Raw genomic sequence first — 26,772 nt, 5'->3', positions numbered from 1 at the left:
TGTGCGCCCAATTTCCTGGAACTGTCACTTCCTTGCTGAAGTCTGCTGGATTTCACCTTCTTCTTCCAGGTGCTTGTAAGTGCGTGTCTTGCAACCCAATTTGATTTTTAAATCCCGCGCGAAACCTGAATCTGTCGGGTTGTCCCACGGCCACGCCCCCCCCCAATTAGCTTGCCATGAAAGTCGGCGTGATTGCGCCAAAATCCAATCACGTGCGCCAAAAACCCCTGTTAAATGCGGCACAAAACAGAAATCTTAGGGAAACCTGACTAAAATGAATTTTTTTAATCTGTCGGAATTTGTGAGTGTATGGATTTATTCTGGATAAGTGTCATGAAAGTATAAATGTACACTATACTCAGATTGCGCACTGTTTAAGACCTATGCTTCTATCTTGCGAAAAGTTTGTGAAAGTACAATGGCGCCATTTGTAGAGTATTCTATGTATCATCCATGTATCATCTGTATGAACAATAAGCCAAAAAAAAAAAACTTTGTTATGAAAATAATTGTTAGCAAAATTACAAGTAAATCTGAATGTATCTGTAGAAGGAAAAGTTCATGTATGATTCCTATATCTGGATGTTCACTCTTCTGTTAACTCTTTGCCTTGTTCTTTTAGTTTCTTTATGTTGCCTTTATTTTGTGTCAGTGAAGCAGAAGATAGAAGTAAAACTATCAGCATGGAGGCTCCATGTGTGAAAACGTCAAATCCCTGAAGCCAATAGCATTCACCAGCTCTCACTGAACCCTCACCTCCTGTCAAACAAGCACAATCCCTGTGCGGGGGAGCATGTGCACAGAATGATGATCATGTCTCTTTCTTCCTAGTACAGTAACATACAAAACTGCAACTTTTATCACCTGGTTGACAAACAATGGGAAATTACTCAGGGAAAAATAAGTATTTGATCCAAGGATGATTTTACAGGTTTTTTCTACCTACTAAGGCTACATTCACACACATGTATGGTGGACGTATATACAGCCGACGTATGTACGGCCGATATATGCCCCCCATACACTTCTATGGGCTCACGGCCCTATACGGGAGCGGTACGGTGTAGCACACGTGCGGCCCCATACCGCTCCGTAGCCCGGGAAAAGATAGGACATGTCCTATTTTTACCCATGATACGGCGCCGTGCGCTGTATCTGCCTATGGAGAGGGGTGGGGGTGAGCAGCACTCATCCTCTGCTCCTCTCTGCAGCACCGGTACGGCGGGCATACATCGTGTGAATGTAGCCTAAGAATGGAGAGATCTGTCATTTTTATTGTAGTTACACTTCGTCTGTGAGAGACAGAATCTAAAAGAGAATCAAGAATATCACATTTTATGGTGGCCACTTATGGTGGCTTTTCTGTTTTTCTCTTTTCACTTATATTTGCAACTTTTTTGGCACAAGATATACCATTTTTCCACTCCTCTATTTAAGTTAGACACGCAAAGGTTTTTCAGTATTGTTCCTGTAATATCTTTGAAATTGTGATATAAAAAAATCACAATTTTGGTGCAAATAACAATAAAATGACGCAAGAGCTTCAAGCTTTTATCTAAAGAACATTGACGGTTTTGTGAACTTGATGGACATGTGCAAACTATATAACTATGTAATTTGGGCGCAAATAAACGCCAGTCTCAAGCAGGTGTAGGCAAAAGTTTAGAAGCGGGTTGTAGAAGATTTTCCAATTTTGCTACTTTTTTAAAAAAGCACAAACAAACAGACCCACATTCCTGATATATCACCCTCTAAAATAAATAGAACAAGTCCAAAACCCAGAAAAAAGACACATACAAATATCCTGACTAAAGACAAGTGACCACCTATGATTTTTAAATAATTAGCATTTTGTTACATGTAATAAGTATTTGATACTTTGAAAATCAGAACATAATATTTGGTATAGAAACATTTGTTTATACAGGCAGCAACCTGTTTAAGTATACCTGACTTAAAGACAACCCCTACTTACAGACGGACCTCTCTGCCCTCTGGTGAAGCTCTCTGGATGATTTACTTTAGTCCCAGGCTGCAATGATCAGCTGTAAGGTGTCCGTACAGGCAGTCCCCGGGTTATATACAAGATAGGTTCTGTAGGTTTGTTCTTAAGTTGAGTTTGTATGTAAGTCGGAGCCGTATATTTATTATTGTAACCCCAGTCAAAATTTTTTTGGTCTCTTTGACAATTGGATTTTAAAAATGTTGGATTGTAATAAGAATCAGGATTAACAATAAATCTTAATTACAGGCACCATTGATAACTGTTATAGCTGTTTATTGGAATAAAGTACTGTAAATTACCAAAATCCAGAGGTCCGTTTGTAACTAGGGGTCGTATGTAAGTCATGTTCCCATGACATCCAAATGTGTTGAAAATCCAATTGTCACTGGGACAAAAAAAAATTATACAGATTTACAATTATAAAACATACAATTTCCGACTTACATACAAATTAAACGTAAGAACAAACCTAAAAAACCTATCTTGTATGTAACTAGTGGACTGCCTGTATTCTCAGAGGTCAGACCTCTCCTGTACTAAATATTTGAAAACTACATAAATTCAGTAGCACTGAAATGGTAAAAACCCTAGAATAAAGGTACCATTTTGAAATACATGGTTCGTCATATAAATAAAACCTTTTTCTTCCCTCTTTTCAAGAAATAGTAAAAGTCAATCAATCAATAATTGATCTTTTTCCCAACCAATTCAATAAGAACTACAGGTCAACTTTCAAAAATCCCAGCATCGTCCAGTTTGTTGAGGGAAATATTTTTCAGCTTTAAATATTACTTGTTCCTAAAGGTTCAACATATATTGGGAAGTATATATTTAAAAAAACTTATATTGCTGATATAATTGGAAAGCTTTAGAAGATTTTTGGTATGGACCTGAATGAAGATGTTTTATGCTGGAAAATGATGGAAAATAAATGATAGATGATGATGAACTGATGGACCTCTGGAGTGATTGATGACCCCCATTCATCGTTGTTCTATATAGAGTAGTGTTTCCAGGTTCACTTCATATTTCGTGCAATCATGACTGCTAATTTGTTTGTAAACTAAGCTAAATGAGACCACACGCCGTACCACTATAATTATCTAAATTGTATTTTAATTGTTGATACACCATTATCCCACTTTAATACAACCACAATTTTGACCATTATTAAGAGCTACAACAATAGCACTTTATACCTTTAGAAACAAATCACTCACATCTGATAACTGGAATTGTGTGTTTTTCTCCGAAAATGCTGAAGTTAATGAGGTCATCTCAAATGTTCAGTCAAATAATACATTATATCTAGAGATGAGCGAACATGCTCGTCCGAGCTTGATGCTCGGTCGAGCATTAGGGTACTCGAAACTGCTCGTTGCTCGGACGAATACTTCGCCCGCTCGAGAAAATGGCAGCTCCCGCCGTTTTGCTTTTTGGCGGCCAGAAACAGAGCCAATCACAAGCCAGGAGACTCTGCACTCCACCCAGCATGACGTGGTACCCTTACACGTCGATAGCAGTGGTTGGCTGGCCAGATCAGGTGACCCTGGGATAGACTAGCCGCTGCCCGCGCTGCTCGGATCATTCTGTGTCTGGATGCCGCTAGGGAGAGAGCTGCTGCTGGTCAGGGAAAGCGTTAGGGTGTTCTATTAGCTTACTGTTAGGCAGGAGTGATTCTCAAAGAACCCAACAGCCCTTCTTAGGGCTACAATAACGTTCTACTTTTTTTATTTTAATTTGCATCTAGTACCATTTTGTGAGGAATTAGCAGGGGGACTTGCTACCGTTGTGTTTAGCTCTTAGTGGCACACATATCCATAGCAAAGACCGAAGTGGGAAAATTTAGTAGGGGTTGGATTTCAATTAGGCACTAACTCAGTGTCATCTCATCTGGCATAGTAGTGTGCTTTGATACTTGGCTAGAAAATAGCCATAGGAGAATATAAAGAGCTTACTTACGCCTACAGTAGCGTTCTATATATTTGATTTCTGGTTGATCTGCTGGTGGCTGTACTTTCTGCAGTGCATGTACTAGCCAATTCTGAGCAATTTGTAGTGAGACTTGCGACCGCTGTGTTCTGCGCTTAGTGACGCACATATCCATAGCAAAGACCGAAGTGGGAAAATTTAGTAGGGGTTGGATTTCAATTAGGCACTAACTCAGTGTCATCTCATCTGGCATAGTAGTGTGCTTTGATACTTGGCTAGAAAATAGCCATAGGAGAATACAAACAGCTTCTTGAAGCCTACAGTAGCGTTCTATATATTTGATTTCTGGTTGATCTGCTGGTGGCTGTACTTTCTGCAGTGCATGTACTAGCCAATTCTGAGCAATTTGTAGTGAGACTTGCGACCGCTGTGTTCTGCGCTTAGTGACGCACATATCCATAGCAAAGACCGAAGTGGGAAAATTTAGTAGGGGTTGGATTTCAATTAGGCACTAACTCAGTGTCATCTCATCTGGCATAGTAGTGTGCTTTGATACTTGGCTAGAAAATAGCCATAGGAGAATACAAAGAGCTTACTTACGCCTACAGTAGCGTTCTATATATTTGATTTCTGGTTGATCTGCTGGTGGCTGTACTTTCTGCAGTGCATGTACTAGCCAATTCTGAGCAATTTGTAGTGAGACTTGCGACCGCTGTGTTCTGCGCTTAGTGACGCACATATCCATAGCAAAGACCGAAGTGGGAAAATTTAGTAGGGGTTGGATTTCAATTAGGCACTAACTCAGTGTCATCTCATCTGGCATAGTAGTGTGCTTTGATACTTGGCTAGAAAATAGCCATAGCAATAGGATAGCATTGTTTGGTTTTAAAAACTCAAAAAAAAACAAAAAACACAAAAAAAAACAAAAAACACAAAAAAAAACCAAAAAAAGTTAAAAAAAAAAAAAAGTTATAACTCTCATTTTAAAAATGTTTAACCCGAGGGCTAGGGGTAGAGGACGAGGGCGGGGACGTGGGCGTCCAACTACTGCAGGGGTCAGAGGCCGTGGTCCTGGGCGGGGTGAGACACCACCTGCTGATGAGGGAGCAGGGGAACGCCGCAGAGCTACACTCCCTAGGTTCATGTCTGAAGTTACTGGGACTCGTGGTAGAGCACTGTTGAGGCCAGAACAGTGCGAACAGGTGATGTCGTGGATTGCTGACAATGCTTCGAGCAATTTGTCCACCACCAGTTAGTCTTCCACGCAGTCCACCCATGTCACCGAAATCGCCACTCCTCCAGCTCCTGCACCTCAGCCTCCTCCCCCCCAGTCTGCCCCCTCCCAGGAAAATTTGGCATTTGAACCGGCATACTCTGAGGAACTGTTTTCTGGACCCTTCCCACAGTCACAAACCACTTGTCCGGTTGCTGCTGAGCAATTTTCCGATGCCCAGGTTTTCCACCAGTCACAGTCTGTGGGTGATGATGACCTTCTTGACGTAGTGGAAGTGTGTAAAGAGGTGTCCGACGATGAGGAGACACGGTTGTCAGACAGTGGGGAAGTTGTTGTCAGGGCAGGAAGTCCGAGGGGGGAGCAGACTGAGGGCTCGGAGGATGATGAGGTGACAGACCCAAGCTGGGTTGAGAGGCCGGGTGAACACAGTGCTTCTGAGACGGAGGAGAGTCCTCGACCAGAACAGGTTGGAAGAGGCAGTGGTGGGGCCAGACGGAGAGGCAGGGCCAGAGCTGGTGCATCAGCGCCAAATGTGTCAACTAGTGAAGCTCCCGTGGCGAGGGCTCTTGCGGCGAGGGCTAGATCTTCAGAAGTCTGGAGGTTCTTTAAGGAAACACCGGATGACCGACGGACTGTGGTGTGCAACATTTGCCAAACCAGGCTCAGCAGGGGTTCCACCACTACTAGCTTAACTACCACCAGTATGCGCAGGCATATGAATGCTAAACACCCCACTCAGTGGCAACAAGCCCGTTCACCTCCGGCCGTGCACACCACTGCTCCTTCCCCTGTGTCAGCTGCTAGTCAGCCCCCTGCCCAGGACCCTGCCACAAAAACCCCATCGTCGCCTCCACGATCCTCCACAGCATCCACCAGCGTTCAGCTCTCCATACCCCAGACGCTGGAGCGGAAACGCAAATATAGTGCAACCCACCCGCACGCCCAAGCCCTTAATGTGCACATCTCCAGATTGCTTAGCCTGGAGATGCTGCCCTATAGGCTAGTAGAGACCGAGGCCTTTCGCAACCTCATGGCGGCGGCCGCCCCTCGGTATTCGGTCCCCAGCCGCCACTACTTTTCCCGATGTGCCGTCCCAGCCCTGCACCAGCACGTGTCAGACAACATCATCCGTGCCCTGACCAACGCCGTTTCTGACAAGGTCCACCTGACCACGGACACGTGGACGAGTGCTGCCGGGCAGGGCCACTATATATCGCTGACGGCACATTGGGTTAACTTGGTGGAGGCTGGGACCGAGTCTGACCCTGGGGCTGCTCATATACTGCCGACGCCGAGGATTGCGGGGCCTACCTCGGTCCAGGTGTTTCAGGCCTACTATGCCTCCTCCTCCTCCCACCCCTCCTCCACCTCCTCCTCCGAACTACCATCCGTTGGCACGGCGCCATCAGTCGGTAGCTCTAGGCACAGCAGCAGTGCCGTCGCTAAGCGACAGCAGGCGGTGCTGAAACTGCTGAGCCTAGGCGACAAAAGGCACACCGCCCAAGAGCTATTACAGGGCATTCCACATCAAAGTTGTTAACTTTGTCGCCACCCTGCTGTGTAATCCACAAAATATACTTGCAAACTTTTACCATTTAGGGATATTATTTCAGCGCTTCTTGCGCATCTGTTTACATTCCCCTCACCCGCCATATCCTAAACTTATAAGAACGCTACTACACTTGATCTTATACAAAAGGTTCTTAGAAGTGCTGTTTGGGGAGTAGCCTAGAGACAGGGGCTTGGATTGGCGAAAGCTCGCCTGGCTGCAGAGCGCCAGCTCCATCCCAAGATCCAACTAACATAGTTGCAGCACCTTTAATCTACTACTAGTTCACTGCCTCCATAATAATAATAATAATAATCTTTATTTATATAGCGTCATCATATTCTGTAGCGCTTTACAAATCATAGGAAACAAATACAAATGTAATGTAACAGAGCACAACATTTGTATGGAACAACAGGAGTGAGGTCCCTGCTCGCCAGAGCTTACGGTTTATGAAGATGATGGGGTAACACGAGGTAAAAGAATATTTAATGGTCAAGCCATTCTTCTTAGGGAATAGAAAAAAATATAATAAATGGAATTGCTGTCGCTTGAACCACTCAGCCGTCATCTTATATACCAGGTCCAGGGTGAATGGGACTGCAGAGAAGTCTGGTGCCTGTTGGTTGCTGGATAACAGATGGGAGGACAACACAGGACGGGTTAGTAGAAGAGTTAAAACTTCATGCAGTTAATGAGTGTTATAGGCTTGCCTAAAGAAATGGGTTTTAAGAGCACGTTTGAAACTTTGGAGGTTAGGTATTAGTCTGATAGTCCGGGGCAGAGCATTCCATAGAATTGGTGCAGCTCTAGAGAAGTCTTGGAGACGCGAGTGGGAGGTCCGCACTAGGGTAGAGGTTAATCTAAGATCACTGGCGGATCTAAGAGCACGGGTTGGGCGATAGACTGAGATAAGAGAGGAGAGGTAGGGGGGTGCAGCATTATACAGAGCTTTATGGATGAGGGTTATTATTATTTTAAACTGTATTCGAAAGGAGACTGGCAGCCAGTGCAGCGACTGGCATGAACTGTAAGCATACATGGTCCCCTTATCAAACGAGCTGTGTCAGGCAGAATTTTGGGTTGTTTTCATGGCTTCCATGTTAACTTTGTCGCCACCCTGCTGTGTAATCCACAAAATATACTGGCAAACTTTTATCATGTACCGATATTATTTGAGCGCTTCTTGCTCACCTCCTTTGGTTCCTCTCTGACACCCATTGGTTTGAAGCCTGAGTCCAATTAGGGTATGTCGCCATGCCACTCTCTAGCCTGCTGCCGCTGCCTCTGCATGCCGTCCCCTATAGTGTCAGGGTCAATTATTGGATGTTTTAGATGCTATCTAGCTTCATTCTGTCACTCTGTCATGGCCATGCTGTTGCCCATAATTTTGGCATAATGGTGCGATTAGGCAGCCTCAGAGGCATCCATGCATGCTGCCCCTGCTGTTTCCTGTCCATTTCCGTGGTGTTTCCATCCTTTTCTGAGGTTCCCAGGTGTTTGGCCAAGCTTCCCTGTGCAGAGCCTTGGTCCCCTTGAAAAATGCTCGAGTCTCCCATTGACTTCAATGGGGTTCGTTATTCGAGACGAGCACTCGAGCATCGGGAAAAGTTCGTCTCGAATAACGAGTACCCGAGCATTTTAGTGTTCGCTCATCTCTAATTATATCATTAACCTGTCACACCTTTCTATTCTCCAAGTTAGTTTTTAGCTAAGAGGATTGAATGTTAGATGACAATAGCTTTTAAGGGCTTTCTATGTAAGGGTTTATTGTAAGGCTCTGGTCACCCTGGCATCATGGCTTCAGGTTATAACAAAGCCATGGCTCCAGTCTACAACTGATGTACAATCAATTTATCATCAAGTTTCTAAGGGAAAACTGTTGCCCATGAAAACCAATCAGAGCTCAGCTTTAATTTTATAAACAGTTTTGGGAAAATGAAAGCTTCAACATGTAATTGTTCCTGTTGCTTTTGATAGGTCAAATAAAGTCACCTTCTTGAGATTGTGATACCTTTTAATTGCTAACTATAATATAAGATGGTAGGAGCAAGCTTTGATCCCTTCATCAGGCATGGTATAACAGTCTTTCTGAAGTGACACAGATCTTATACACCATGGATTTGGAAATACTAAGAACAGCCTGAAGAAAACTCCACCACATACTCCACGAAGATGACCGCCTGAAGACAATGTTCCCAGACCCTCTATTGCTGTGCTACAGGCAACATATACTTACCCGTCCTATCGCAATCCCTGATCCGGAAAGTCCAACGAGGATTCGGAGCTGCCGTGATTCACTAAGATTGTGTGTCCAATTTCCTGCATGTGTCGCTTCCACGCTCAGATCTGCCGTAGTTCACCATCTTCTTCCCGGTGTATGTGGATGCTGATTTTGTGACACAATTTGAATTTTAAATTCCGCGGTTTGTCCGAATCAGTCGGGTTGTCCCGCGGCCACGCCCCCTGATTAGTGTCGCATGAAAGCCGGGGCAATCCGATCGCGTACGCTAAACACCCTGGGCAATTCAGCACAAATCAGAAATAGTTGGGAAACCCGACAGAATCGCTGTCCGCGGACCCTCAGCGAATGTGCCCCATTGTGATCAGGAGCTTCCTACCATCTAACATACAAAAATGAACTTTCCCCTGTAATGTCAGGAGCTGCAAAAACCTGTTCTCTTATTTTGATCACAGACAAGATGAAGATCCCCAACACACAGCACGATTATAACATCCCAGGGAAATTTTCATGTTCCACTTCTAATGTGGTTTACCTAATTGTGTGCACAAAATGTCCTGTGGGGGGTTGAAATGGATATTTATATTACATTACATGCCGATATTCATCATTTGTCACTTAGAGCAGAACTGTTCTAGTTGCCCATGGAATTTTTTCAACTGACTAACACGGTGCAAATCCTTTTTTCTTGTGACAGCATGTAAATGATACTGTTGGTTTAATGAAAAGTTATACAATTTTCCAATAGATTTTCTGTATCAATTCCTCACAGTTTTCTAGATCTCTGCTTGCTGTCATTCTATAGAAAGCTTCATTGTTTACTTCCTGTGGATTCTGTCCCTGGTCATGTGACATCACACAGGTGCATGGTTCGTTATATAACAGAGAGTAATGCAAGCTGCATGAGCAGTGCACCTGTGTGACATCACATGACCATGGACCGTTTTTTATCCTCAGGCAATAAACAATAAAGCTTTGTATAGTATGACAGCAAGTAGAGATCTAGAAAACATTGAGGAATTGATACAATTTTCCAATATACTTTCTGTATAACTTTTCATTACACAAACAATATCAACTATTTGCTGAAAATGGACAACTCCTTTGAGGACATATTTATCACAACATATTTATCAGCCTAATATAATTGGTCCAAGATTTAATAGATGCTATTTAACCCACAATGGAATAGTATGGCATGGCAAGCTGAGCCCTCTCCATACACAGTGGAGATGTTTAAAAAAGTTGCTAATTTATGAAGTAGCAATAAGATTCAAATAATGGCGTAGAAAAAAATAGAAGGGGTTGCTCGAAATTTGTGACTTTTTTGTGACTATTTAAATTAAACAAGAACAAAAATTCATCAGTCTCAGATGGAAGAATTATCACCGATTACAGATAAATCATTCCCAAAATGCAAAAGGATAAAAAAACAAGACGGGCACAAATTTCCAGACTATAGATAAATGACCCCCATAGCTCTGCCCTTATTTGTGCCAAGCACACAATCACCCTGGGTGTACCTGGATACACAGCAAGTACAGTGCCTTGTAAAAAGTATTCCGTCCCTTCTAGTATTTCTACCTTTTCCACATTTCAGGCTTCAAATATAAAGATATAAAATTGTCTTTTTTTTGGTGAAGAATCAGAAACAACAACAACAAAATGTATTGGATATTTTAAATTTTGATTAAAAAAAAACGAAAGGTAAGGCGTGCAATATTATTGGGTCCCGTTACTTTCAGTGCAGCAAACTCACTCCAGAAGTTCACTGAGGATCTCTAAATGATCCAATAATGTCCTAAATGAATGATGATAAATATAATCCACCTGTGTGTAATCAAGACTTTGTATTATTACACCTGCTCTGTGATAGTCTCAGGGTTCTGCATCATGAAGATCAAGGAACACGCCAGGCAGGTCAGTGATACTGTTGTGGAGAAGTTTAAAGCTGGATATACTTTAAACATCCCAAGGAGCAGTGTGATCATATTGTAATGGAAGAAGTATCAGAACACTGCAAATCTACCAAGACCCAGCCGTCCCTCTAAATTCTCCTCTCAAACAAGGAGAAGATTTATTAGAGATGCAGCCGATAGGTGTGGTGTAAAAGCATCACAGTTCATCACCCTGAACAACCCATCCCCACTGTCACACATGGTGGGGGCACCATCCCCACTGTCACACATGGTGGGGGCGGCATCATGGTTTGGGCTTTTCTTTAGCAGGGACCGGGAAGATGGTAAAAATTGATGGGCAGATGGATGGAGTCAAAGACAGGACCATTCTGGAAGAAAACCTCTTGGAGTCTGCAAAAGGCTTCAGACTGGGATGGAGATGTATATTCCAACAAGACAATGATCCCAAACATAAAGCAATTTTTTAACACCAAAAATAGCCCTTCCAGGACTGCCAAGGTGACATAATGTTTTATTTACAAAAATGTCCTAAGACAGAATAAAGCCTTATAGGTCAGGCCTAAAACATAACTTTTATTAAATTAGTAAAATGTTTAAAACAATTATTTATCACACCTTATTCCTTAAAATTCGCAGGTTGAGGCTACTATCATTCCTATCTGCACTTATAATGCTAAGTATTTACTCAACTTGTAACTATGAACCAGCCTCTAACAAGTCAATTAAAAGTCAAACATAAACCCCCCCGACATGTTTCACCGGCGCCATCAGTAGCCCCGATCCCCTGATGACGCTGGTGTTCCGGCGAAACATGTCGGCAGGGGCTTATGTTTGACTTTTAATTGACTTGTTAGAGGCTGGTTCATAAATACTCCGCATTATAAGTGTAGATAGGAATGATAGCAGCCTCAACCTTCAAATTTTAAGGAATGAGGCGTGATAAATAATTGGTTTAAACATTTTACTAAATGAATAAAAGTTATGTTTTAGGACTGACCTAAAAGGCTTGATTCTGTCTTAGGACAGTTTTGTAAATAAAACATAAAGGAAAACCTACAATGGAAGGTTCAGAAATAACCGTATCGAGGTGTAAGAATGGCAGATCTGAATCCTGAATCACAATCTGTGAAGAGAGCTGGAAACTTCTGTACACAAACTCTTCCTCCAACCTCACTGAGCTCTGGCTGTTTTCTAAGGAAGAATGGGCAAGAATTTCAGCGAATTGCACCTGTAATCGCAGCAAAAGGTGGCGCTACAAAATATTTACTTAATGGGGCTGAATAATATTGCACGCCCCACTTTTCAGTTTTTTATTTTTTACAAGTTTGAAATATCCAATAAATTTTGTTCCACTTCACAATTTTGTCCCACAATTTTATATCTTTTATGTTTGAAGTCTGAAATGTGGCAAAAGGTATAAAAGTTCAAGGGGGCCGAATACTTTTGCAAGGCACTGTACCTGCTGATTTGGAAGTGGTTAATTGCTCAAGCAAATTAAGTTGTAGCATTACCTAATATGTTTTCTTTTTGTTCTTTTATTTTTATATAGGGAAAGGTTGATGAACTCTAAAAAAAAATATGATAACTTTTATTTAAGTCTACCTAAGGTGTTTGAATTGTGAATCTTTCATTCAATATCTTTATCCATATTTCATTATGTAGGCCAGTTCTACTACACCCTGCCTCTAGCAGGGTGTACTCCAAGCTCTTTTTGGCTCCTGTTTGCAGCCTTCCGTTGTTTGGGAGGAGGATTGTTGTGATAAATTCAAGTTGGAAATTGGATAAGGATTCCAATTGATCATAAAACCAATTTTATTATTAAAAGCTAGCAAAACCTTTGATGGGATGTAATTTACAAAGAACACGTACAGCATATGTTTTTGTGAGGGAACATTGCAGACACATGTTGCCTTAACAATTTGGTGCTGATTAGAGATGAGCGAACATGCTCGTCCGAGCTTGATGCTCGGTCGAGCATTAGGGTACTCGAAACTGCTCGTTACTCGGACGAATACTTCGCCCGCTCGAGAAAATGGCAGCTCCCGCCGTTTTGCTTTTTGGCGGCCAGAAACAGAGCCAATCACAAGCCAGGAGACTCTGCACTCCACCCAGCATGACGTGGTACCCTTACACGTCGATAGCAGTGGTTGGCTGGCCAGATCAGGTGACCCTGGGATAGACTAGCCGCTGGCCGCGCTGCTCGGATCATTCTGTCTCTGGATGCCGCTAGGGAGAGAGCTGCTGCTGGTCAGGGAAAGCGTTAGGGTGTTCTATTAGCTTACTGTTAGGCAGGAGTGATTCTCAAAGAACCCAACAGCCCTTCTTAGGGCTACAATAACGTTCTACTTTTTTTATTTTAATTTGCATCTTTTACCATTTTGTGAGGAATTAGCAGGGGGACTTGCTACCGTTGTGTTTAGCTCTTAGTGGCACACATATCCATAGCAAAGACCGAAGTGGCAAAATTCAGTAGGGGTTGGATTTCTATTAGGCAATAACTCAGTGTCATCTCATCTGGCATAGTAGTGTGCTTCCTTTGATACTTGGCTAGAAAATAGCCATAGGAGAATACAAACAGCTTCTTGAAGCCTACAGTAGCGTTCTATATATTTGATTTCTGGTTGATCTGCTGGTGGCTGTAGTTTCTGCAGTGCATGTACTTGCCAATTCTGAGCAATTTGTAGTGAGACTTGCGACCGCTGTGTTCTGCGCTTAGTGGCGCACATATCCATAGCAAAGGCCGAAGTGGCAAAATTCAGTAGGGGTTGGATTTCTATTAGGCAATAACTCGGTGTCATCTCATCTGGCATAGTAGTGTGCTTCCTTTGATACTTGGCTAGAAAATAGCCATAGGAGAATACAAACAGCTTCTTGAAGCCTACAGTAGCGTTCTATATATTTGATTTCTGGTTGATCTGCTGGTGGCTGTAGTTTCTGCAGTGCATGTACTTGCCAATTCTGAGCAATTTGTAGTGAGACTTGCGACCACTGTGTTCTGCGCTTAGTGGCGCACATATCCATAGCAAAGGCCGAAGTGGCAAAATTCAGTAGGGGTTGGATTTCTATTAGGCAATAACTCGGTGTCATCTCATCTGGCATAGTAGTGTGCTTCCTTTGATACTTGGCTAGAAAATAGCCATAGGAGAATAGAAACAGCTTCTTGAAGCCTACAGTAGCGTTCTATATATTTGATTTCTGGTTGATCTGCTGGTGGCTGTAGTTTCTGCAGTGCATGTACTTGCCAATTCTGAGCAATTTGTAGTGAGACTTGCGACCGCTGTGTTCTGCGCTTAGTGGCGCACATATCCATAGCAAAGGCCGAAGTGGCAAAATTCAGTAGGGGTTGGATTTCTATTAGGCAATAACTCGGTGTCATCTCATCTGGCATAGTAGTGTGCTTCCTTTGATACTTGGCTAGAAAATAGCCATAGGAGAATAGAAACAGCTTCTTGAAGCCTACAGTAGCGTTCTATATATTTGATTTCTGGTTGATCTGCTGGTGGCTGTAGTTTCTGCAGTGCATGTACTTGCCAATTCTGAGCAATTTGTAGTGAGACTTGCGACCGCTGTGTTCTGCGCTTAGTGGCGCACATATCCATAGCAAAGGCCGAAGTGGCAAAATTCAGTAGGGGTTGGATTTCTATTAGGCAATAACTCAGTGTCATCTCATCTGGCATAGTAGTGTGCTTCCTTTGATACTTGGCTAGAAAATAGCCATAGGAGAATACAAACAGCTTCTTGAAGCCTACAGTAGCGTTCTATATATTTGATTTCTGGTTGATCTGCTGGTGGCTGTAGTTTCTGCAGTGCATGTACTTGCCAATTCTGAGCAATTTGTAGTGAGACTTGCGACCGCTGTGTTCTGCGCTTAGTGGCGCACATATCCATAGCAAAGGCCGAAGTGGCAAAATTCAGTAGGGGTTGGATTTCTATTAGGCAATAACTCGGTGTCATCTCATCTGGCATAGTAGTGTGCTTCCTTTGATACTTGGCTAGAAAATAGCCATAGGAGAATACAAACAGCTTCTTGAAGCCTACAGTAGCGTTCTATATATTTGATTTCTGGTTGATCTGCTGGTGGCTGTAGTTTCTGCAGTGCATGTACTTGCCAATTCTGAGCAATTTGTAGTGAGACTTGCGACCGCTGTGTTCTGCGCTTAGTGGCGCACATATCCATAGCAAAGGCCGAAGTGGCAAAATTCAGTAGGGGTTGGATTTCTATTAGGCAATAACTCAGTGTCATCTCATCTGGCATAGTAGTGTGCTTCCTTTGATACTTGGCTAGAAAATAGCCATAGGAGAATACAAACAGCTTCTTGAAGCCTACAGTAGCGTTCTATATATTTGATTTCTGGTTGATCTGCTGGTGGCTGTAGTTTCTGCAGTGCATGTACTTGCCAATTCTGAGCAATTTGTAGTGAGACTTGCGACCGCTGTGTTCTGCGCTTAGTGGCGCACATATCCATAGCAAAGGCCGAAGTGGCAAAATTCAGTAGGGGTTGGATTTCTATTAGGCAATAACTCGGTGTCATCTCATCTGGCATAGTAGTGTGCTTCCTTTGATACTTGGCTAGAAAATAGCCATAGGAGAATACAAACAGCTTCTTGAAGCCTACAGTAGCGTTCTATATATTTGATTTCTGGTTGATCTGCTGGTGGCTGTAGTTTCTGCAGTGCATGTACTTGCCAATTCTGAGCAATTTGTAGTGAGACTTGCGACCGCTGTGTTCTGCGCTTAGTGGCGCACATATCCATAGCAAAGGCCGAAGTGGCAAAATTCAGTAGGGGTTGGATTTCTATTAGGCAATAACTCGGTGTCATCTCATCTGGCATAGTAGTGTGCTTCCTTTGATACTTGGCTAGAAAATAGCCATAGGAGAATACAAACAGCTTCTTGAAGCCTACAGTAGCGTTCTATATATTTGATTTCTGGTTGATCTGCTGGTGGCTGTAGTTTCTGCAGTGCATGTACTTGCCAATTCTGAGCAATTTGTAGTGAGACTTGCGACCGCTGTGTTCTGCGCTTAGTGGCGCACATATCCATAGCAAAGGCCGAAGTGGCAAAATTCAGTAGGGGTTGGATTTCTATTAGGCAATAACTCGGTGTCATCTCATCTGGCATAGTAGTGTGCTTCCTTTGATACTTGGCTAGAAAATAGCCATAGGAGAATACAAACAGCTTCTTGAAGCCTACAGTAGCGTTCTATATATTTGATTTCTGGTTGATCTGCTGGTGGCTGTAGTTTCTGCAGTGCATGTACTTGCCAATTCTGAGCAATTTGTAGTGAGACTTGCGACCGCTGTGTTCTGCGCTTAGTGGCGCACATATCCATAGCAAAGGCCGAAGTGGCAAAATTCAGTAGGGGTTGGATTTCTATTAGGCAATAACTCAGTGTCATCTCATCTGGCATAGTAGTGTGCTTCCTTTGATACTTGGCTAGAAAATAGCCATAGCAATAGGATAGGATTGTTTGGTTTTAAAAACTCAAAAAAAAACAAAAAACACAAAAAAAAAAAAAAAACACAAAAAAACACAAAAAAAAACAAAAAGAAGTAAAAAAAAAAAAAAAGTTATAACTCTCATTTTAAAAATGTTTAACCCGAGGGCTAGGGGTAGAGGACGAGGGCGGGGACGTGGGCGTCCAACTACTGCAGGGGTCAGAGGCCGTGGTCCTGGGCGGGGTGAGACACCACCTGCTGATGAGGGAGCAGGGGAACGCCGCAGAGCTACACTCCCTAGGTTCATGTCTGAAGTTACTGGGACTCGTGGTAGAGCACTGTTGAGGCCAGAACAGTGCGAACAGGTGATGTCGTGGATTGCTGACAATGCTTCGAGCAATTTGTCCACCACCAGTCAGTCTTCCACGCAGTCCACCCATGTCACCGAAATCCCCACTCCTCCAGCTCCTGCACCTCAGCCTCCTCCCCCCCAGTCTGCCCCCTCCCAGGAAAATTTGGCATTTGAACCGGCATACTCTGAGGAACTGTTTTCTGGACCCTTCCCACAGTCACAAACCACTTGTCCGGTTGCTGCTGAGCAATTTTCCGATGCCCAGGTTTTCCACCAGTCACAGTCTGTGGGTGATGATGACCTTCTTGACGTAGTGGAAGTGTGTAAAGAGGTGTCCGACGATGAGGAGACACGGTTGTCAGACAGTGGGGAAGTTGTTGTCAGGGCAGGAAGTCCGAGGGGGGAGCAGACTGAGGGATCGGAGGATGATGAGGTGACAGACCCAAGCTGGGTTGAGAGGCCGGGTGAACACAGTGCTTCTGAGACGGAGGAGAGTCCTCGACCTGAACAGGTTGGAAGAGGCAGTGGTGGGGCCAGACGGAGAGGCAGGGCCAGAGCTGGTGCATCAGCGCCACTGTCAACTAGTGAAGCTCCCGTGGTGAGGGCTCTTGCGGCGAGGGCTAGATCTTCAGAAGTGTGGAGGTTCTTTAAGGAAACACCGGATGACCGACGGACTGTGGTGTGCAACATTTGCCAAACCAGGCTCAGCAGGGGTTCCACCACTACTAGCTTAACTACCACCAGTATGCGCAGGCATATGAATGCTAAGCACCCCACTCAGTGGCAACAAGCCCGTTCACCTCCGGCCGTGCACACCACTGCTCCTTCCCCTGTGTCAGCTGCTAGTCAGCCCCCTGCCCAGGACCCTGGCACAAAAACCCCATCGTCGCTTCCACGATCCTCCACAGCATCCACCAGCGTTCAGCTCTCCATACCTCAGACGCTGGAGCGGAAACGCAAATATAGTGCAACCCACCCGCACGCCCAAGCCCTTAATGTGCACATCTCCAGATTGCTTAGCCTGGAGATGCTGCCCTATAGGCTAGTAGAGACCGAGGCCTTTCGCAACCTCATGGCGGCGGCCGCCCCTCGGTATTCGGTCCCCAGCCGCCACTACTTTTCCCGATGTGCCGTCCCAGCCCTGCACCAGCACGTGTCAGACAACATCATCCGTGCCCTGACCAACGCCGTTTCTGACAAGGTCCACCTGACCACGGACACGTGGACGAGTGCTGCCGGGCAGGGCCACTATATATCGCTGACGGCACATTGGGTTAACTTGGTGGAGGCTGGGACCGAGCCTGGGGCTGCTCATATACTGCCGACGCCGAGGATTGCGGGGCCTACCTCGGTCCAGGTGTTTCAGGCCTACTATGCCTCCTCCTCCTCCCACCCCTCCTCCACCTCCTCCTCCGAACTACCATCCGTGGGCACGGCGCCATCAGTCGGTAGCTCTAGGCACAGCAGCAGTGCCGTCGCTAAGCGACAGCAGGCGGTGCTCAAACTGCTGAGCCTAGGCGATAAAAGGCACACCGCCCAAGAACTATTACAGGGCATCACGGCGCAGACTGATCTGTGGCTGGCACCGCTGAACCTCAAGCCGGGAATGGTTGTGTGTGACAACGGCCGTAACCTGGTGGCGGCTCTGCAACTCGGCAGACTGACACATGTGCCATGCCTGGCCCATGTGTTAAATCTGATAGTGCAGCGTTTCCTCAAGACATACCCCAATCTGTCTGATTTGCTCACGAAGGTGCGCCGCATCTGTGCGCATTTCAGGAAGTCCAGCCCAGATGCTGCCACTCTCAGGGCAGCGCAGCGCCGCCTCCAACTGCCCGCTCACCGACTGTTGTGCGACGTGCCCACGAGGTGGAATTCAACACTGACCATGTTATCCAGAGTTTACCAGCAGCGCAGAGCGATTGTAGACTGCCAGATGTCAACTTCCACCAGAACTGGTAGTCAGGTCAGTCAGCTTCCTCAAGTCTACAATGAGGAGTGGACGTGGATGTCTGATATCTGTCAGGTGCTGAGTAACTTTGAGGAGTCAACACAGATGGTCAGTGGCGATGCCGCCATCATCAGCCTCACCATCCCGCTGCTTGGCCTGTTGAAAAACTCTCTGGTCAGCATGAAGTCGGAAGCTTTGCGCTCGTCACAAGAGACGGGGGAAGAATATTCCCTTGTTGATAGCCAAAGCACCCTGAGGTCTGTTTCTCAGCGCATATCGGAGGAGGTGGAGGTGGAGGAGGATGAGGAGGAAGAGGAGGAGAATGTTGGCGAGACACAAGAGGGGACCATTGTTGAGTCCTTCACTGTTCAGCGTGTATGGGCAGAAGAAGAGGAGTTGGAGGAGTTGGAGGAGGAGGAAATGGACAGTCAGGCCAGTGAGGGGAGTGAATTCTTACGCGTTGGTACTCTGGCGCATATGGCAGATTTCATGCTAGGCTGCCTATCCCGTGACCCTCGCGTTCAAAGAATTTATTCCAGCACCGATTACTGGGTGTTCACTCTCCTGGACCCACGGTACAAGCAAAATCTTCCCACTCTCATCCCTGGAGAGGAAAGGAGTGTGAGAATGCATGAATACCAGCAGGCCCTGGTGCACAAGCTGAAACAGTATTTCCCTTCTGACAGCGCTAGCGGCAGAGTGCGTAGTTCTGCGGGACAAGTAGCGAGGGAGAGTAGGCGAGCAGGCAGCTTGTCCAGCACTGGCAAGGGTACGCTTTACAAGGCTTTTGCCAGCTTTATGTCACCCCAGCAAGACACTGTCACCTGTCCCCAGTCTCGGCAGAGTAGGGCTGATCTTTACAGAAAGATGGTGAGGGAGTACGTAGCTGACCATACCATCGTCCTAAATGATCACACAGCTCCCTACAACTACTGGGTTTCAAAGCTGGACATGTGGCACGAACTGGCGCTGTACGCCTTGGAGGTTCTTGCCTGCCCTGCCGCTAGCGTCTTGTCCGAGCGGGTTTTCAGTGCAGCTGGTGGCATCATCACCGATAAGCGTACACGCCTGTCGACTGACAGCGCTGACAGGCTGACGCTTATTAAAATGAATAAAGGCTGGATTTCTCAGAATTTCCAATCTCCACCAGGTGAAGGAAGCTCAACCTGAATAATTGATCCACTCCTCCTCCTCCTCCTCATTTTCCTCCTTCTCCTCCTCTTTGTACAGTAAAGCAGAGGAAAATGGCTATTTTTTGACAGGGCCCACTGGCTCTTGCTATAGTACTTCATGCATTTAATTTTTCTGGAGGGCCACCTACCCGGTCCTCTGTTTGAAACAATTTTTGTGAGTGCCACATACAGGCACTCAATCTATTCCATTTTTCTGGAGGGCCACCTACCCGGTCCTCTGTTTTAAAAAATTTTTGGGACTGCCACATACAGGCACTCAATCTATTCCATTTTACTGGAGGGCCACCTACCTGCTCCTCTGGTTTGAAACATTTTTGGGACTGCCACATACAGGCACTCAATCTATTCCATTTTACTGCAGGGCCACCTACCTGCTCCTCTGGTTTGAACAATTTTTGGGACTGCCACATACAGGCACTCAATCTATTCCATTTTACTGGAGGGCCACCTACCTGCTCCTCTGGTTTGAAACATTTTTGGGACTGCCACATACAGGCACTCAATCTATTCCATTTTACTGGAGGGCCACCTACCTGCTCCTCTGGTTTGAAACATTTTTGGGACTGCCACATACAGGCACTCAATCTATTCCATTTTACTGCAGGGCCACCTACCTGCTCCTCTGGTTTGAACAATTTTTGGGACTGCCACATACAGGCACTCAATCTATTCCATTTTACTGGAGGGCCACCTACCTGCTCCTCTGGTTTGAACAATTTTTGGGACTGCCACATACAGGCACTCAATCTATTCCATTTTACTGCAGGGCCACCTACCTGCTCCTCTGGTTTGAACAATTTTTGGGACTGCCACATACAGGCACTCAATCTATTCCATTTTACTGGAGGGCCACCTACCTGCTCCTCTGGTTTGAAGAATTTTTGGGACTGCCACATACAGGCACTCAATCTATTCCATTTTACTGGAGGGCCACCTACCTGCTCCTCTGGTTTGAAACATTTTTGGGACTGCCACATACAGGCACTCAATCTATCCCATTTTACTGGAGGGCCACCTACCTGCTCCTCTGGTTTGAAAAATGTTTGGGACTGCCACATACAGGCACTATCCAAATTAAATTGTCTCCATAGCAGCCTCCACACGTTGTCTCCATTGCTACCTCCAAAAGTCGTCCATATAGCTGCCTCCATACATCGTCCCTTTATCAAACGAGGTGTGTCAGGCAGAAATTTGGGTTGTTTTCATGGATTCCACATCAAAGTTGTTAACTTTGTCGCCACCCTGCTGTGTTATCCACAAAATATACTGGCAAACTTTTACCATTTAGGGATATTATTTCAGCGCTTCTTGCGCATCTGTTTACATTCCCCTCACCCGGCATATCCTAAACTTATAAGAACGCTACTACACTTGATCTTATACAAAAGGTTCTTAGAAGTGCTGTTTGGGGAGTAGCCTAGAGACAGGGGCTTGGATTGGCGAAAGCTCGCCTGGCAGCGGAACGCCAGCTCCATGCGCATCATGCGCTTCTTGCGCATCTGTTTACATTCCCCTCACCCGCCATATCCCAAACTTATAAGAACGCTACTACACTTAACTTGGTGCAGGCTGGGACCGAGTCTGACCCTGGGGCTGGTCATATACTGCCGACGCAGAGAATTGCGGGGCCTACCTCGGTCCAGGTCTCAAAGGCCTACTATACCTCCTCCCACCCCTCCTCAACCTCCTCCTCCTCCGAATTACCATCCGTGGGCATGGCGCCATCAGTCGGTAGCTCTAGGCACAGCAGCAGTGCCGTCGCTAAGCGACAGCAGGCGGTGCTGAAACTGCTGAGCCTAGGCGATAAAAGGCACACCGCCCAAGAGCTATTACAGGGCATTCCACATCAAAGTTGTTAACTTTGTCGCCACCCTGCTGTGTAATCCACAAAATATACTTGCAAACTTTTACCATTTAGGGATATTATTTCAGCGCTTCTTGCGCATCTGTTTACATTCCCCTCACCCGCCATATCCTAAACTTATAAGAACGCTACTACACTTGATCTTATACAAAAGGTTCTTAGAAGTGCTGTTTGGGGAGTAGCCTATAGACAGGGGCTTGGATTGGCGAAAGCTCGCCTGGCAGCGGAGCGCCAGCTCCATGCCAAGATCCAACTAACATAGTTTTAACTGCAGCACCTTTAATCTACTACTAGTTCACTGCCTCCATACATGGTCCCCTTATCAAACGAGCTGTGTCAGGCAGAATTTTGGGTTGTTTTCATGGCTTCCATGTTAACTTTGTCGCCACCCTGCTGTGTAATCCACAAAATATACTGGCAAACTTTTATCATGTACCGATATTATTTGAGCGCTTCTTGCTCACCTCCTTTGGTTCCTCTCTGCCACCCATTGGTTTGAAGCCTGAGTCCATTTAGGGTATGTCGCCATGCCACTCTCTAGCCTTCCGCTGCTGCCGCTGCCTCTGCATGCCGTCCCCTATAGTGTCAGGGTCAATTATTGGATGTTTTAGATGCTATCTAGCTTCATTCTGTCACTCTGTCATGGCCATACTGTTGCCCATAATTTTGGCATAATGGTGCGATTAGGCAGCCTCAGAGGCATCCATGCATGCTGCCCCTGCTGTTTCCTGTCCATTTCCGTGGTTTTTCCATCCTTTTCTGAGGTTCCCAGGTGTTTGGCCAAGCTTCCCTGTGCAGAGCCTTGGTCCCCTTGAAAAATGCTCGAGTCTCCCATTGACTTCAATGGGGTTCGTTATTCGAGACGAGCACTCGAGCATCGGGAAAAGTTCGTCTCGAATAACGAGTACCCGAGCATTTTAGTGTTCGCTCATCTCTAGTGCTGATATATCACACATATATGGACGTTTCCACTTAAGAAGAAATGTAATGAACACATATGTAATTTGTTCTCTAGCCCCCACCATTTCTGAGCAATCACTGTCATTAATTTTGGTAACAGATATGCTAATTAGTCTTTCTAATGTCAGGTGGGTGGTTCCATGCTGTCTGCTCCAACCTTGGTCCACCTAACCTACAAAAACTGATCAAAGGGTGCTGAGGATCAATCCACTAGTGATCCCCCACATTCAAAGCATGTCCTGTGGATAGGCCATATTTTCCAACCCTTGATAATATACAAATTTGAATTGTGACAAAGAGTTCTTTTAAAATGTGCGTTCCGGTCATCATGTAGATTATAGAGATTGCCTGGCACTGCAGGATGATTACAAGAGACCCTGAACTTCTAAGGAAAAATGTTGTGGTGTTTTTAAAAGCTGAAATACATTGAGAAATCAGAGACGTTTGTTTTGGATAGTAAAACCCAGCCAAAAGCAATTAAAGCAATTGAAATATTTCTGAAGTTTCTTCCAAGGAAAACAACCCTGAGCTCCACTGCTGAATATTACCTTTAATTCAGCAAAAGACGAAGCACATTTAGTTTCCAGCCGACTTAAGGCTCAATTAGTAGCAGATTAAGAAAAATTGACAGTATGACAAGTCTGCGATTCTGAAATGATTCTTCATGTCTTGTCCAGAACTTGTTATATGGTAGGATGGCACAATGATTGGTTTCGCCTCACAACTGAGGGACAATCTGCTGCTTTTAGTAATTAGAATGCTGATTGAATAATACTTCTAAATTCTTAAATCTATCGACATAATATATAGTATTGCATTCCTTCCCCCAGCCTCGCGGAGCGGATATACCACTTAGCAGGAAGGGGGAGGACCCAGTGATGTCACTGTCCATATTAGGACAGTGACATCACTGGGGAAACACCCCATACATCGGCAGCAGCCAATCATCGGCTACTGCCAATGTACACTCCTCCCCCCACACTTCGATGTGTCCTTATAACATATGGCACAAAATGTGATATGACCCGAGCCTTAACTGTGACTTTATTTTCCAGTATTAGGTATATTTAGTTATTTGACCATTGGTGGATTGTTTTCTGTGTATGTCGTCTTTTCATTATTTTTTTAATTGATTAAATAAAGTTTCATTTTATGTTTTATATATATATATATTAGTTATTGTTTCCCTTTATTTGTTGTGATTTGAGTTTGGGAACAATCTAATTACCGTATTTTTCGGACTATAAGGCGCACTAAAAATCCTTTGATTTTATCAGAAACCAAGGTTGCGCCTTATAGTCCGATGCACCTTATATATGAACTGTACTTACAGACAACAGCTGCATTGAACTGTGCACAGGTCTGCCACCTGCTGGTCATTCATCCTTATAATCAGGTGCACCTTATACTCCGGTGCGCCTTATATATGAACTGTACTTACAGACACCAGCTGCATTGAACTGTGCACAGGTCTGCCACCTGCTGGTCATTCATCGTTATAATCAGGTGCGCCTTATACACCGGTGCGCCTTATATATGAACCTAGTCGTTTTAGCAGGCATATATTGATGGTACGCTTTATACTCCGGTGCGCCTTATAGTCTGAAAAATACTGTAATTTAAAGGGGCTTCATTGCATCCGTCCCCTGTTACTTGTATTGGTGCAGCTTAGTAATGCCAAAGGCCCCGTAAGGCATTTGGTTTGTCGAACACATTTATACATTTATAAAAATTTAACAGATGAATTTTAAGAAATGTGGTATTCATGGTTCAAACCCAGAAGGCAAGGATAAACTGGATTTCTAATTCTGCATGATATTTCATTTTTTCCCATGAGCTATTATTACGATTCATTTTATTTGAAGAGCTCGATCCAGATTCCTGAGACTCTTGCGGTATATTTGTAATTCACTTTCATGTCTTAAAGACCTCTCTGACTAATAGCTTTATAGACACTTGAAGGCAAATGCTGGGAATCCAGTGTTATTTACTGTACACATCATTTTCTTGTTTTCATTTTAACAATTAGTTGCATCGAGCCGTCAAAGAAAATGAATTGCATCAATAAATACATGTCTGTTTTGTCCCTAGGTAAAATCCATAGTACATGTTTCCCTTTTAATGTTCATTAATCCTCTTTCTTGCAATTGTTTGTTGCTCTCCACATAAAGAAACCAGTGCATACTGTATGCAGACTCCATGCTGTCAAACACGATATTTCCCAATATTAAAGGATAATCAAAAATTGTCACGCAATTAATAATTAAACCCTATTTTCTAGAGATTTTAACAAATCCTAACAGGATTACTACCAAGGCAAGGTTTAAATAAAGTTAAATGCATTGAATAGAACATTGGTACCAAATAGTTCTCTCAAAAGAATTATTGTAGCGAGTAGTGATGCACGGACCCAAAAGCCGGACCTGAACCCGAATTTCACTTTCAGGTGCAATGTGGGTATTGTAAATGTAAATGCTAAAACAAGATATGATGACATAGGAGAACACATGGAACTAAAATAAATGTAGCTATCTGTGTGCACATTAAAGGATACACATCATACAAGTCTATGGAGATGCATCAAAAATGCATTGCACTCTGAGACACATGCAAGTTCAATGCACAACGTTTTTCACAGATAAATTACCATAGAAAAGCTAGACCTCAGTCCTGAGTTTTTTTCACTCTCATTATCTGCGTGTGATAAACGCATGGAAAATACAAAAAAAACACATGTGAAAAACAGAGACACTGAACAAACTCTGACTGAAAACTGATTGAACTCTGATGAAAAATCTCATCTCACCTAAGGCCTCTTTCAGACTTGCGCTGCAGATCACGTCAGAGTCTGATCAGGGTGCGATCAGGGTTTTGTCAGTGACATTTTTCATCAGAGTTAAATCAGTTTTCAGTCAGAGTTTGTTCAGTGTCTCAGTTTTTCACGCACATTCGTTTAGTGTTTTCAATGCGTTTTTCACACGCAGATAATGGACTCAGGAGTGTGGTCCATCTTTTCTATGGCTCTTGAAGCGTGAAAAACGCATTGCACTTGTACACTCACCGTCCACTTTATTAGGTACACCATGCTAGTAACGGGTTGGACCCCCTTTTGCCTTCAGAACTGCCTCAATTCTTCGTGGCATAGATTCAACAAGGTGCTGGAAGCATTCCTCAGAGATTTTGGTCCATATTGACATGATGGCATCACACAGTTGCTGCAGATTTGTCAGCTGCACATCCATGATGCGAATCTCCCGTTCCACCACATCCCAAAGATGCTCTATTGGATTGTGATCTGGTGACTGTGGAGGCCATTTGAGTACAGTGAACTCATTGTCATGTTCAAGAAACCAGTCTGAGATGATTCCAGCTTTATGACATGGTGCATTATCCTGCTGAAAGTAGCCATCAGATGTTGGGTACATTGTGGTCATAAAGGGATGGACATGGTCAGCAACAATACTCAGGTAGGCTGTGGCGTTGCAACGATGCTCAATTGGTACCAAGGGGCCCAAAGAGTGCCAAGAAAATATTCCCCACACCATGACACCACCACCACCAGCCTGAACCGTTGATACAAGGCAGGATGGATCCATGCTTTCATGTTGTTGACGCCAAATTCTGACCCTACCATCCGAATGTCGCAGCAGAAATCGAGACTCATCAGACCAGGCAACGTTTTTCCAATCTTCTACTGTCCAATTTAGATGAGCTTGTGCAAATTGTAGCCTCAGTTTCCTGTTCTTAGCTGAAAGGAGTGGCACCCGGTGTGGTCTTCTGCTGCTGTAGCCCATCTGCCTCAAAGTTCGACATACTGTGCGTTCAGAGATGCTCTTCTGCCTACCTTGGTTGTAACGGGTGGCGATTTGAGTCACTGTTGCCTTTCTATCAGCTCGAACGAGTCTGCCCATTCTCCTCTGACCTCTGGCATCAACAAGGCATTTCCGCCCACAGAACTGCCGCTCACTGGATGTTTTTCTTTTTCGGACCATTCTCTGTAAACCCTAGAGATGGTTGTGCGTGAAAATCCCAGTAGATCAGCAGTTTCTGAAATACTCAGACCAGCCCTTCTGGCACCAACAACCATGCCACGTTCAAATGCACTCAAATCACCTTTCTTCCCCATACTGAT

This window comes from Engystomops pustulosus, chromosome 5 (assembly GCF_040894005.1).
Source record: "Engystomops pustulosus chromosome 5, aEngPut4.maternal, whole genome shotgun sequence".
Lineage (NCBI taxonomy): Eukaryota > Metazoa > Chordata > Amphibia > Anura > Leptodactylidae > Engystomops > Engystomops pustulosus.
Note: the sequence above shows the minus strand (reverse complement) of the source record.